The following is a 9,793-nucleotide window of genomic DNA, read 5'->3' on the forward strand; positions in this document are numbered from 1 at the left end:
GGTCACGTGGCCAGGCTCTCGGGGCTGGCCAGTGTTTGTGGGCGCTGCCTCGTGACTTCCTACTCGTCGCTGCCATCTACTCTGACTCGCGGGACCCATGTCGGGCAGCATCTCAAGACCGAGCAAGCAGCCGGTGACTTTGAACCCCTGATCCTGTGGGTACCAAGTCAATACCACCAGAGTTCCTGGCTTGATGGCAGTGAGTCTAGTGTCGTGGATTCGTCACTCATCGAGTGACCTATGAAATAGAATAGGACCGAGGCTGGAAATCTGCGGGAGCAGGTAGCTCCCTCTCTCGGAGCACCGCTGGTGAGCTTGAACTATGAACCTTGAATCGAATGCCTAATACACTGGGCCACTAGGGCTCCTGTTTTGTGAACGATAGTGATAGACATTAAAATTCACCGAAATGCAGTATTTTCTAGGTCTGTATTTGCGTGGTTGACAGTACCCCAATATGCACTGCCTTGTAGTCCATTCTAGCCCATGGCACCTGTATTAGACCAGGTTGACTAGAGAAACAAAAGCATGTTATTGTTTATTCTAACCGTAAAAGTAATGCACGTTCCTTTGAAAGGAATGAAGATTTGGATTACTGGGTTTGAAGCCTTAGGACCATCATCTTAGGAGACAACTCAGTCAATTATCACACCGCAGTTCATAAAGCTATTGAGTCCTGGTGGCATAGTGGGTTAGGTGTTAGGCTGCTAAATGCGGGGTCAGCAGTTCAAACCCACCAGCTTCTCTGGGAGAGAAGGATAAGGTGTTCTGCTCCCATAGAGATTTCCAGCCTGGGAAGCCCACAGGGGTATTTCTCCTCTGGCTGTGCTGTCTCCCTGCGTCAGAAGGGACGCGAGGGCAGTGGGGTTGAGTGAGTTCATACAGATGCTGCTCTACGCCATCACCAGGTGAGCAGCGTCTCTTCTAGTGAGCATAAAAGAAGAGAAGAGACCAAATCCAAGGATACCCATAGGAGCCAACTAAAAGAGGGGGTGGTATACATGGGGAGCAGGGCACTAACCCACCCAAGGGGAGGGTGTTGTTTATATCTCCACAGGGAACGAGGGATCGACTTAACCTGGTGCTCCAAGACGTGGATGCAACATGCCGGCATGGGTAGGGAACCAATGGAGAGGTCTGAGGGGCCGGCCCCAATCCCAACTACGTGGACAGCTGCCCCTCCCCCCAGAAGAATTTATTTCAGAGGACAGCACCAACGCTGCACTGAAGGAGAGGAACATGTCAGATCAGAGCGTACGGGAGCAAATGAAGGGAAAGGAAGAGAGCGTGGAGCACATCTTGGCTCACCAAGTTCTGAAGATGCTATTCCTGCTCAGAGCGGCCAAAGCACAGAGAGGATGATAGGGCCGATCCCACTATAAGACATGGCATCCCTCACTGACCTATAGCGCTGCGGAGGAAAACACCGGTGACACAGTTCGGGAATTTCACCTGATCTGACCTCACCACACTGAGGGGAAACACAAAGGGTGTGCAACAGAACTGCAAGGGGAACAGAGCAGCAGAGTCCCCAGGGAGTACCAAAATAGACTTTGGGGCCAGGGCTTGGCGCCCCATCAGACTTGACTTGATGGGAAAACACTCCTACAGGTCAACAAACACATCTTGAATTATTTACAGGCTTTTCTTTGTTTGTTTTGGTGGTGTTGCTGTTTTGTTTTCTTTTGTTGCTTTGTTTTCCTCTGCCTTGCTTTTTGTGCCTATTATTCTCTCTGAAAATCTATCTAGATAAGATAGGCAGGATAAACAATCTGGAGGAGAAAACAATGGTACCTATGGTTGGGGGGGGGCGGGGCATGGGACAGGGAGAGGTGGGGAAAAGGAAATGGGTGTTAACAAACCCAGGGACAAGGGAACAATAAGTGATCCAAAATCAATGTTGATGAGGGTGTAGGAGGCCTGGTAGGGTGCGATCAAGGGCAATGTAACCCAAATAAAGGCTGAACATGTTAGGGGGACAAGAGGAAAGTAAAAGGAAATAGAGGAAAGAACTAGGAGGCAAAGGATATTTATAGGGGTCTAAATACAGGCATGTACATATGTGTGTGTGTGTATGATGGGGAAATCGATCTATGTGTATATAGTTATAGGTTTAGTATTAAGGTAGTAGAAGTACTCCCTCAATGCAAGAACAATTTGTTTTATTAAACTGACATTCCACGATGTTCACCTTCCCGACACAAATTGCTGAAGACAAAGCAGGTGTATAAGCAACTGTGGTAAAGAAAGCTGATGGTGCCCAGCTATCAAAAGATATAGCATCTGTGATCTTAAAGGCTTGAAGGTAAAAAGCGGCCATCTAACTCAGAAGCAACAAAGCCCACATGGAAGAAGCACACCGGCCTGTGTGATCACAAGGTGTTTATAAGATAGGTATCAGGCATCAAAGAACAAAAATTCATATCATTGTGAATGAGGGGGAGTGCAGAGTGGAGATCCAAAGTCCATCTGTAGACAACTGGACATTCCCTTATAGTAGGGTCTCAGGGAGGAGATGAGCCAGTCAGGGTGCAGTATAGCACCAATGAAGCATACTACTTTCCTCTAGTTCCGCGGTTCTCAATCTATGGGACGCGACCCTGTTGGGGGTCCAATGACTCTTTCACAGGGGTCACCTAAGACCATCGGAAAACACATATTTCTGATGGTCTTAGGAACCGAGATACCACTTCTCTATTCATCTCCAGGTGGGTCTGCCCACATGCAGATTGGGCCACATATGAGTACCCCCGGTGTGAAGACTGTTACCCATGCTACACCATGCTTCAAGACAAAAATTCATTTATTTGTAATTAGAAATAAATATTTCACAATATATAATTACATATTGTGATTCATCACTATGTTTTCATTATGTTCAATTTGTAACAATGAAAACACATCCTGCATATCAGATGTTTACATTATGATTCATAACAGTAGCAAAATTATAATTATGAAGTAGAAACAAATTAATTTTATGGTTGGGGGGTCACCACAACATGAGGAATTGTATTAAAGGGTTGCGGCATTAGGAAGGTTGAAAACCACTGCTCTAGTTCTTTAATGCTTCCTCCCCACACTATCATGATCCCAATTCTACCTTACAAACCTGGCTATACCAGAGGAAGTACACTGGTACAGATCAGAGCTAGAAACACAGGGAACCCAAGACAGATAATCCCCTCAGAACCAATCATGAAAGTAGCTATACCAGGAGAGGAAGGGGAAGGTGGGGGAGAAAGAGAGAACCAATCCAAATGATCTATATATACCCCCCTCCCTGGGGATGGACAACAGAAAAGTGGGTGAAGGGAGACATCAGACAGTGTAAGACATGAAAAAATAATAACAATTTATAAATTATCGAGGGTTTGGGAGGGAGGAAGGGAGAGTGGGAGGGGGGAAAATGAGGAGCTGATACCAAGGACTCAAGTAGAAAGAAAATGTTTTGAAAATGATGATGGCAGCATATGTACAAATGTGCTTGATACAATGGATGGATGGATGGATGGATGGATGGATGGATTATGATAAGAGTTGTAAGAGCCCCCAGTAAAATGATAAATAAAAAGAAGGGAAGAAATCACACTTTCAAGAAGCCAGTCTTCCATAGAGCAGGGATGTAAATATCCTTGCTATGGTGTGAAGTGCGTTGGAGAGTAGATTATTGCAGGTTTAGTTAGGCTACAATTTAATACTTTTTAATTTGATCTCCCTTTAGACCTATTTACAATCTGCTATAGTTTTAATATTTTCTGTTTTATTTTCTATTGGAAATTTCTGTTTATTATTGTTAGAATTTTTGTTTTGGTTTTTGTATGTTTTTCTATATATGAACACAAGACAGGTAAATCTGTAGAGATAGTAATTGGATTAATGTTTCCTTGGGGCATAGCAGGGGAGTTTGGGGGGAAATGGGGAGCTAATAACAATGAGTGCTAGAAAGAAGAAAATGTTCTAAAATTGATTGTGGCAAAGATTGATATCATTGAACTTTTGAGTGGTATAATATGTGGATTATGTGCCAATAAAACTGTTTTTTAAAAAAGCCAATCTATAGAACTAATAGCTCACATGACTTCATCTTTCCTGAGGCCAGAAAACTAGATGGTACTGAACCACTAACAACTGTTCTGACCAGGGACTCAATAGATGGTCCTACATAGAATGGGGTGGTGGGGGAGGCTATTAATTAGAATAAACATCAAATTCATAAAATGTTAAAATTTACTAGGCTGGTAGAGAGTAGAGAATCCCCCAAGACTATTTCAGTGAGATACTTTTAAAAGGCAGTACTGAACTCACTCGGAGAGGTTGTCTTTCAGCACAGTAATAGATTGTCTCATGGGATAAACCATATCACCTGTAAGTACTGTACTCCTTTAATATATTCATCTATTTTAAACTATATGCCCTAATGTGGGCGTCCTCAAACTACAGCCCGCAAGCCGCCGAGGATATTTATCCGACCCGTGGGGTGTTTTTATCCCATTTGTTTTTTTACTTCAAAATAAGATATGTGCAGTGTGCATAGGAATTTGTTCATAGGGTTTTTTTTAAACTATCGTCCGACCCTCCAACAGATCTGAGGGACAGTGAACTGGCCCCTGTTTAAAAAGTTCGAGGGCCCCTGCCCTAATGCAACAGTGAGAAGGTAAGTTGGGGCAGGGTAGTTACATTAATGGGAAGAGTACAGCCAGCAAGGATATATGAAGTGATATACCATAAGAAAGTCTATGAGCAGCGTAATTTAATGATTCATGTAGGAACTATTCAATTGGTCGATATTTTCTTGTATATATTTGCACCACAATTAGAGAAAGGAACCAAAGCAAACAGAACCAGACCTCCAGACAATCGGTAGTGATGGCCCACCCCCTTATTTGTTTGGAGGTTCTAGCAGGGGAGCGCAGCTACTCATATACCTTTGACCGAAGGATGGTCATTGAAGGGACACCCATAGAACAGTGAGGGAGCAAGGGGACACCTGCCTAGGCAGCTATATCAGCCAAATCAACCCTGGTGATCAATGGGGTGACAGGTGTCACAGCCAGATCACCCTCTCATCCCCCACTACCATATTTGAAAGTCAGTGTGAGGAACAGGTTTTAAACTGAGATACGAGTTTTCTGTTCTAAGAAGAAAAGACCCAAATATTATGGTTAAACATATCCATGCAACCAAACACATAGGAAATTCTGGGTGATGGATTTTACCTTATGGATGCAATTTGGGGGCCATTTTCTCCATGACCAAGCAACCAGAAGTATCTTTTGGCTCTGGAGCTCGAAAACTACCTGGCCATACACTATTATGTAATTTGATTAATTTCTTTTAATAAATACAAAGAGCATAGTGTCCCACTGGCATTTTCCTTCAGTGGAAATAGTTTTTCCAGAAGCCTGTATAGCTGTACCCATATTAAAAGTACCACAGGTTTTGGGGCTTGCCCTTAATCCTAGGCCCAATTTAAGAGCAATTATTTCTTATGACACGGCCCTGCTTGATACATGCCCTCAGGAAGTGATCACTGAAGATATGGGTGCTACAGCAAAATGTGGTGAAGACATTAGATGCTGCTGGGCTATTAGAAAGAAAAGCATGTGGGGTCTTAAAGAGCTGCCTTCAAACAAGCAGCCCTCTAAGTGAGATGTCAACAAAGCCCACATGGAAGAAGCACACCAGCCTGTGTGATCCAAGGATTGTAAATAATATAATCCAAATCTTAAGGAGGGAATGGTATCAGAGCGTGAATTGTGAACACCTGGTTTGCAGAAGGCGATGGTTGACAGTTGGAGCCTCAAACCCATTTGCAGGGTGCACACATAGAATGGAGTCTCTGGTGAGTCCCCTCTGACCATGGCCAAGGGATGGAAATAGCTTGTTATCAGACAGCATTGTAAACTGGATTATGGTAGATACAGTTAGGATAAAATGTAATGGCTTATTTGAGCTCCCTTTTTACTCATTTAAAAGCTGGTTCAGTTAAAAAGTGTGCATTAAGCCTCAGGTGAATTCCCTCTGACCAAAGTCCAGTGATGTGAAAAGCTTTGTTATCATGCACAGGGCACTGGAAAGTGGTCACTGAAGACATAGTTAGGTACAAAATTAACATTTGTGGGATTATAAAGAGACTTTTCCCCAGCTGTGTCTCCCCCCAAGACATGCCAAATATTAGGGGCTTTTTGCCAGCATATGGTGGGAGGTCAGATGCTTACAGACATCCTTCCTGAAGGCAATTAGTCACAAAACTATGGTAGGCCCCACTCCCTGCTGTCAAGGACGATGGGCTACTTCTCTCTGAAGGCTTGCAACCATTAGCTTGGTTGGGGTTTACACCCTACTGATAATGGTTTCTATGGAGATCCAGAGAACTGACCAAACCAGCTCAGTGACATCCAAAGTTAGGCTGCCATCCTGAATCTGGGATCTGTCCTTGTCACATGTATACCCCCAATCTCTCCTCGTCCTATTGCGTGTATATCCCTAGATTGTCCCCCTCTCATTGCTGTATAACCTATAGTGCAACCCCTTCCAGTAATTGGTGGGCTTGCACGCCCCAAAGGTATATAGGCCTGGGTTAGCAATAAAGAGCTCTCTGGGCTCCTCCCTTGACCTCTCGTCGGCTCCCCCTCTCCTCTCCCCTTCTCGCTCCCCTGTTCCCTTTCCCCTTGTCTTCCTTCCCCTCCCCCTCTCTCCATGTGGACCACCAAGCAGGACTGAGGTGAGCATTGCTACCAGGAAATGTGTCTGACTCCTTTATTTCAATATCTCTTCTAATTCTCATGCTGTCTATGACTTTAATAGAATACTTATATATCTCAACCGTACAATTGTGCCTATCAAACCCATGATTAGTGGTGGGGGCTGGCACCCTTCCAACCACAAACATTGAATCATTTGATCTCCCCTTTGACCCATTTAAAAGTTATTCTAGTTTTTAATGTTTTCTGCTTGATTGAGAATTTCCTGTCTTACTTAGTGTTGTTAGTTTTTTGCCTTTGTGGTTGTAGTAGTGGTTGTTTATTTTCATATGTTTTCTTGTATAAGAAATCCAGGATATGTAAATCTTTAAAGACAGTAACTGGACTAATGGTTTCTTGGGGGTGTGGCAGAAGAGGTTGGGAGAACTGAAGATCTAACTAACTTGAGTGCAAGAAAGATGAGTATCTTCTAAAATTGTGGTCTTGGACAAAGTACAGCCAGAATGCTCTGTAGAGCAAGGATGGCGAGACTTTGTCTCACATATTTTGGACATGTTATCAGTAGTGACCAGCCCCTGGAGAAGGACAGCATGCTTGGTAAAATGGAGAGGCAGAGGAAAAAGGGGACGGTCCTCAACAAGATGGATTGACACAGTGAGCTCAAATATAACAATTGTGAGGATGGTGCAGGTGCAGGCAATGTTTTGTCCTGCTGTACACAGGATTGCTATGAGTCAGAATTGACTCCATGATACCTAATAATAAAAACAATATATCTGCCCAGCAGATGCTTCCTCTTGTGTTTCAGGTCATAGCCCAGGAGTAAGGAAGCAAGACTCTACCAGAAGATCCAAATTCATTCTTTCCTTAGTTAGAATCCCTACACTCCGCTGGATCCACGTATCTCTTTAACAACCTACGATCATAGCTTAGTTTCCAAGACTCCTGCAAGGCAGTTGTCCATTTCAGACATAATTGACCATTTTGATCAAGTTGTCTAGTAATGCAATTGATGAATAGTCTTAGCATGTTGCTACCACACTAAATACAATAAACATGTTTGCTTAGGAAAGCTGTGGACGTAGTATTTTGGTAGACCAGGGAAATGGAGTTTAGTAAAATCGTCTAAGGTCAAATTCTTTCATAGAGAAGGAGAAATCGTTTTGTCAATGTATTACTGCCATCTATCATCAAGGTCTATGAATTGTGCAGTGTATACTCAGCTATTAAGCTAAAAGTGGGCAGTTTGAACCCTTCGTTTGACATATAGATGAAACACCTTGTGGTATGTCTGCATCATCACTACAGCCAAGGAAAACCTAGGGAGCAGCACTATTCCTAACACATAGGTTTGCTGTTATTGGCTGAATGGTGTCATCTCTTTAAAACATGTACTGTAAATCCTACACTTTCCACCTATGGTTATAATCTCATTTGGGAATGGACTCTCTTTGCTATGTTAACTAGACAGGATCAGGGTAGGGTGTATCTTGACTCAATAAAATATTCTTTAAAAATATAAAAGGAAGAGATCAAGGGGGCAGAGATGAGAAAAGCGATGCCACTTCACAAGATCACCAGGGACGGGAATGCTCAGAGACACGGGGACCTTTCTCCAGAGCTCTCACCGAGAGGAAACGTGCCTCTAGAATTCTGACAGCCCCTGAAACCTTAACTTCCTGTTTGTAAAAGCCGCTAACTTAAGGACCTTCTGCTACAGCCACTTCTGCTCCCTAGGTTTTCCTTGGCTGTAGTGATGAAACTACAAAGATACTCATCTGGAGTCAGAATTGACTCAATGGCAAGAGCTTTGGGTTTTGGGTTTTAATTTCTATACACTGTCCCACTGATGTTTGGTTACTTGTTTTTGAAATTAAACATTACAGTTTGATATAAATATAGATTCGCATGCAGTTGTAAGAACCAATAGAGAAGTCCTTTTGCCAGTGTTCCTAGTGGCACATTAATGTCTAAATAGTCGTCAATATTTGTATTGTGCAGTGGTGCATTAATGTGCCTTATGTTTCTTAAGAAGAAGATAATTGTTTTGCTCAAAATAATTTCATAGTATTCATATTATTTTAGGCAGTTTTCTACCATTAACATTTGACACACTAACCAGAGTATTTTAATTGATAGATAGCATATTAAGTCAGAGTACAATATAATTTCCATCCCATGTAGGTGTCTCATTTAAATATCTATATCTCAAATTTATTATATATATATTTATATAACTCAAATTTAATGTATTTAAAATTTAATCGATAATCTCTGTGTTAGGTCAGGTTGACTAGAGACACATATCCAGAGACACTCATATATGTGTAAGAAAGATCTTTATATCAAGAAGTAATTATATACCAATAAAACATCCCAGCCCAGTCCAACTCAAGTCCACAAGTCCAATACTAGTCCATAAATCCCTCTTCACACTCACACAACCACAAGCCATGATGCAGAATTCAGGAAGATCAGTTGGCTGAGTGCAAAGTCTTGTGGATCCAATGGTGGTGGAAGCATCACAGGGCTCTGGCAGGTCCCAGGGTGGTTTGCCAGTAGCAAGGTGAAGGCAGAGAGAGAAGAGGAGGTTCCCAGGACCCTCCAAATGAGAAGACCATGCCCACAAGGAGGCACCATCAGGTTGTGACCGGATTGACAGGTTGAGTACCACCTCTACACTTTTATATATCTTCAAGTTGACATGAAATTATGCAACCACAACAATCTTCTCTCCCAAACCAATTTTACCAACACTGTTTATGTTTTGTTTATAATCTAGTTGATAACACTTCCCTTTTTTACTGCTCAGGTAAAAATAAACTTTAGTTTATTCATTGCTCTCTTCTTATATCTCAGTTGATCCAGAGTAAATTTAGCACTTTTCCAAACTTGAAAAGCACAGCTAGATCTTGGTATCAAAATGTAGGATACAGTGCACACTATTAAAGCTCAGGGTGGAGGCCAGTCCTGGCCAGTGAACTTCTGAGTGTCGGAAGCGTGCTACATTAACAGGCAGGATTTTCGCTAACACCAGTAGAGCTTGCCTCGATGGCTGGAGTTTGATAGTACTCGCTGCCACATGT

At 42.7% G+C, this 9,793-nt stretch overlaps 1 non-coding gene across 1 annotated transcript; it reads left to right on the forward strand.

Annotated features, from left to right (window-relative positions):
- Positions 1 to 9,641: 9,641 nt before the first annotated feature.
- Positions 9,642 to 9,793, forward strand: LOC142442065 (small nucleolar RNA SNORA62/SNORA6 family). The gene has a single exon (XR_012783320.1). It is a non-coding gene; the product is annotated as a small nucleolar RNA SNORA62/SNORA6 family (small nucleolar RNA).

This window comes from Tenrec ecaudatus, chromosome 2 (genome assembly GCF_050624435.1).
Source record: "Tenrec ecaudatus isolate mTenEca1 chromosome 2, mTenEca1.hap1, whole genome shotgun sequence".
NCBI lineage: Eukaryota > Metazoa > Chordata > Mammalia > Afrosoricida > Tenrecidae > Tenrec > Tenrec ecaudatus.